Source organism: Styela clava, chromosome 11 (genome assembly GCF_964204865.1).
Source record: "Styela clava chromosome 11, kaStyClav1.hap1.2, whole genome shotgun sequence".
NCBI classification, from domain to species: domain Eukaryota; kingdom Metazoa; phylum Chordata; class Ascidiacea; order Stolidobranchia; family Styelidae; genus Styela; species Styela clava.
In genome coordinates this window covers 18,212,501-18,217,500 of record NC_135260.1, presented here as the reverse complement: position 1 = coordinate 18,217,500, position 5,000 = coordinate 18,212,501, and the positions used below count along the sequence as shown (strand labels likewise).

Below are 5,000 nucleotides of genomic sequence, written 5' to 3'. Positions count from 1 at the left end.
GGTGCGGGGCCGGTCGGAGCGCACCCTTTTCTCGGTGGCTGGCGGGCGAGAGAGTGCTGCGTCGCCGGCATCGGCGTCGAAAGAAGCCGAGCCGAAAAAAGTTAAAGTACAAACGTGCAAGCATACTAACCTAACCCTAGGTAAGGCATGTCAGAGCGAAAGACAGTAATTTCGAATGAGCCAAGAAAGAGCGGTGCGGGGCCGGTCGGAGCGCACCCTTTTCTCGGTGGCTGGCGGGCGAGAGAGTGCTGCGTCGCCGGCATCGGCGTCGAAAGAAGCCGAGCCGAAAAAAGTTAAAGTACAAACGTGCAAGCATACTAACCTAACCCTAGGTAAGGCATGTCAGAGCGAAAGACAGTAATTTCGAATGAGCCAAGAAAGAGCGGTGCGGGGCCGGTCGGAGCGCACCCTTTTCTCGGTGGCTGGCGGGCGAGAGAGTGCTGCGTCGCCGGCATCGGCGTCGAAAGAAGCCGAGCCGAAAAAAGTTAAAGTACAAACGTGCAAGCATACTAGCCTAACCCTAGGTAAGGCATGTCAGAGCGAAAGACAGTAAACTCGAATGAGCCAAGAAAGAGCGGTGCGGGGCCGGTCGGAGCGCACCCTTTTCTCGGTGGCTGGCGGGCGAGAGAGTGCTGCGTCGCCGGCATCGGCGTCGAAAGAAGCCGAGCCGAAAAAAGTTAAAGTACAAACGTGCAAGCATACTAACCTAACCCTAGGTAAGGCATGTCAGAGCGAAAGACAGTAATTTCGAATGAGCCAAGAAAGAGCGGTGCGGGGCCGGTCGGAGCGCACCCTTTTCTCGGTGGCTGGCGGGCGAGAGAGTGCTGCGTCGCCGGCATCGGCGTCGAAAGAAGCCGAGCCGGAAAAAGTTAAAGTACAAACGTGCAAGCATACTAACCTAACCCTAGGTAAGGCATGTCAGAGCGAAAGACAGTAATTTCGAATGAGCCAAGAAAGAGCGGTGCGGGGCCGGTCGGAGCGCACCCTTTTCTCGGTGGCTGGCGGGCGAGAGAGTGCTGCGTCGCCGGCATCGGCGTCGAAAGAAGCCGAGCCGAAAAAAGTTAAAGTACAAACGTGCAAGCATACTAGCCTAACCCTAGGTAAGGCATGTCAGAGCGAAAGACAGTAAACTCGAATGAGCAAAGAAAGAGCGGTGCGGGGCCGGTCGGAGCGCACCCTTTTCTCGGTGGCTGGCGGGCGAGAGAGTGCTGCGTCGCCGGCATCGGCGTCGAAAGAAGCCGAGCCGAAAAAAGTTAAAGTACAAACGTGCAAGCATACTAGCCTAACCCTAGGTAAGGCATGTCAGAGCGAAAGACAGTAATTTCGAATGAGCCAAGAAAGAGCGGTGCGGGGCCGGTCGGAGCGCACCCTTTTCTCGGTGGCTGGCGGGCGAGAGAGTGCTGCGTCGCCGGCATCGGCGTCGAAAGAAGCCGAGCCGAAAAAAGTTAAAGTACAAACGTGCAAGCATACTAACCTAACCCTAGGTAAGGCATGTCAGAGCGAAAGACAGTAATTTCGAATGAGCCAAGAAAGAGCGGTGCGGGGCCGGTCGGAGCGCACCCTTTTCTCGGTGGCTGGCGGGCGAGAGAGTGCTGCGTCGCCGGCATCGGCGTCGAAAGAAGCCGAGCCGAAAAAAGTTAAAGTACAAACGTGCAAGCATACTAGCCTAACCCTAGGTAAGGCATGTCAGAGCGAAAGACAGTAAACTCGAATGAGCCAAGAAAGAGCGGTGCGGGGCCGGTCGGAGCGCACCCTTTTCTCGGTGGCTGGCGGGCGAGAGAGTGCTGCGTCGCCGGCATCGGCGTCGAAAGAAGCCGAGCCAAAAAAAGTTAAAGTACAAACGTGCAAGCATACTAACCTAACCCTAGGTAAGGCATGTTAGAGCGAAAGACAGTAAACTCGAATGAGCCAAGAAAGAGCGGTGCGGGGCCGGTCGGAGCGCACCCTTTTCTCGGTGGCTGGCGGGCGAGAGAGTGCTGCGTCGCCGGCATCGGCGTCGAAAGAAGCCGAGCCAAAAAAAGTTAAAGTACAAACGCGATGCTAATGAGCGAGCCGTTGTCTCGACTAATATGTAGGGGGCGTTCGATCGAGCGTTTGGCTTGAGCGCTTGTCGGCCTAGCAGAACTGTCGCATTGTTATGCCCGGGTTTTAGGCACCGCTGCAGGCGGCCGGCAGAGCTCTTGTTTGTGCGAAACTGAATGGATCGAGCCCGAGAGAGGGCGAGCAAAGAAAAAACGCAAATCGCTCCGCCTGGCACTGCCGGCGAGAGGGTGGACGTCGCGGCCAGCGACTGTCGAAGCTGAGTACGGCCGCAGGTGATCGCCTCGGTCTTAAACGAATGCGACGAGCACGCGCCGGGCGGCCCAGCAAGGGCCGAGCGCAGCTGTCGCAGCTATCTGGTTGATCCTGCCAGTAGTGATATGCTTGTCTCAAAGATTAAGCAATGCAGGTGCAAGTACGAGTTCTCGTAAAGCGAAACTGCGAATGGCTCATTAAATCAGTCTTGGTTTATTTGGTCTCGTAAGCGAAGTGGATAACTGTGGTAATTCTAGAGCTAATACATGCATTAAGCGCCGACTTCGGGAGGCGCGCTTTTATCAGATCAAAACCGACCGGGTTCGTCCTGTGACGTTTGATGACTCTGGATAACCACGCGGATCGTACGGTCTCTGCACCGACGACGTATCATTCAAGTGTCTGCCCTATCAACTGTCGAAGGTACGCTACGTGCCTACCTTTGTGATAACGGGTAACGGGGAATCAGGGTTCGATTCCGGAGAGGGAGCCTGAGAAACGGCTACCACATCCAAGGAAGGCAGCAGGCGCGCAAATTACCCATTCCCGACACGGGGAGGTAGTGACGAAAAATAACAATACAGGACTCTAACGAGGCCCTGTAATTGGAATGAGTACATCCTAAAACTCTTAACGAGTATCCATTGGAGGGCAAGTCTGGTGCCAGCAGCCGCGGTAATTCCAGCTCCAACAGTGTATGCTAAAGTTGTTGCGGTTGAAAAGCTCGTAGTTGGATTTTGGGCGAGCGCCGCCGGTCCGTCGCAAGGCGTGTCACTGGTTGCGTTCGCCTCACCTTCGGTTCTCCGTCGGTGCTCTTGACTGAGTGTCGGCGGTGGCCGATAAGTTTACTTTGAAAAAATTAGAGTGTTCAAAGCAGGCTGTTCGCCTGCATAGTGTTGCATGGAATAATGGAATAGGACCTCGGTTCTATTTTGTTGGTTTTCGGAGCACGAGGTAATGATTAAGAGGGACAGACGGGGGCGTCCGTACTCTGCCGTTAGAGGTGAAATTCTTGGATCGGCGGAAGACGAACTACTGCGAAAGCATTCGCCAAGAATGTTTTCTTTAATCAAGAGCGAAAGTCAGAGGTTCGAAGACGATCAGATACCGTCCTAGTTCTGACTATAAACGATGCCAACTAGCGATCGGGAGACGTTACCATGACGACCTTTCCGGCAGCTTCCGGGAAACCAAAGTCTTTGGGTTCCGGGGGAAGTATGGTTGCAAAGCTGAAACTTAAAGGAATTGACGGAAGGGCACCACCAGGAGTGGAGCCTGCGGCTTAATTTGACTCAACACGGGGAAACTCACCCGGCCCGGACACAGGTAGGATTGACAGATTGAGAGCTCTTTCTTGATTCTGTGGGTGGTGGTGCATGGCCGTTTTTAGTTGGTGGAGCGATTTGTCTGGTTAATTCCGATAACGAACGAGACTCTGGCATGCTAAATAGTTACGCGACCTTCTCGGTCGGCGTCTAACTTCTTAGAGGGACTAGTGGCGTTTAGCCACACGAGATTGAGCAATAACAGGTCTGTGATGCCCTTAGATGTCCGGGGCCGCACGCGCGCTACACTGAGTGAAGCAGCGAGTGTCTAACCTAGGCCGAAAGGTCCGGGTAACCCGTTGAACCTCATTCGTGATTGGGATAGGGACTTGCAATTGTTTCCCTTGAACGAGGAATTCCCAGTAAGCGCAAGTCATCAACTTGCGTTGATTACGTCCCTACCCTTTGTACACACCGCCCGTCGCTACTACCGATTGAATGGTTTAGTGAGATCCTTAGATCGGCCCCGTCGCGGCTGGCAACGGCCGCGTCGGCGTGTCGAGAAGACGATCAAACTTGATCATTTAGAGGAAGTAAAAGTCGTAACAAGGTTTCCGTAGGTGAACCTGCGGAAGGATCATTACCGAAGGTGGTGGTAGGCCCCGGCCGACCGCGCACTGAATTGTCTTTGGGTGCCGCCGAGAGTGCGGCCGTCAATCGGGGTTCCGCCCCGTGCGACACGCGTAACACGTTGGCATAGCAAGGCAGCCGAGTGCGATGGTGGCTTCTGGGCACCGCGCTCGATGTGCCGCCGGCCCAGCCCGGCGGTCGCTCGGCGCCGTTTGTTGGTGTTTTTGTGCAGTTGTTGTCGGTGGTGGTTTTGTGGTCGATCCCACAGTGTGACGTCCGCGCGCTTCGGCGCCGGGCGAAACGTCGAGGACGACTCTTAACGGTGGATCACTCGGCTCGCGAGTCGATGAAGGACGCAGCCAAGTGCGAGAAGTAATGTGAATTGCAGAACACATTGAACGTCGACCTTCTGAACGCGAATTGCGGTCTCGGGTCAATCCCGGGACCGCGTCTGCCTCAGGGTCGCGTTCGTCCTCACCCGAGGGCCGTCGCCTGGCCTCTGCGAAGACGGCCGGGCGTCGCCCCAAGTTGAAGCGGTCGCCGAGCTTTCTCGGCGCGACCGCGTGTCCCGTACACCGCCGGCCCCTCGACGTGTTCAACTACGTTCGAGGGGCGGGTCCAGGTCGGTCGGTCCGGTCACGAGATCAAGACCGACCGTGGGCCAAGGCGGCGACGGTACGCGCTCGGTCGGCGCCGGCGGCGACGACTTGCGATGCCAGCGGGCCGTGTAAGAAGCGGCCCGCTTGACACATACGACCTGAGTTCAGGCGAGAGCACCCGCTGAATTTAAGCATATTATTAAGCGGAGGA

General features: G+C 55.9%; 2 non-coding genes and 1 pseudogene across 2 annotated transcripts; all 3 read left to right on the top strand.

Moving 5' to 3' along the window:
• The first annotated feature begins 2,393 nt into the window (after positions 1 to 2,393).
• On the top strand, positions 2,394 to 4,203 carry LOC144430272 (small subunit ribosomal RNA). Its single transcript, XR_013479427.1, has one exon. It is a non-coding gene; the product is annotated as a small subunit ribosomal RNA (ribosomal RNA).
• A 298-nt stretch (positions 4,204 to 4,501) lies between these two features.
• LOC144430218 (5.8S ribosomal RNA) lies at positions 4,502 to 4,655 on the top strand. Its single transcript, XR_013479373.1, has one exon. It is a non-coding gene; the product is annotated as a 5.8S ribosomal RNA (ribosomal RNA).
• A 288-nt stretch (positions 4,656 to 4,943) lies between these two features.
• Positions 4,944 to 5,000, top strand: part of LOC144430290 (large subunit ribosomal RNA) — a 3,677-nt pseudogene continuing 3,620 nt past the window's right edge.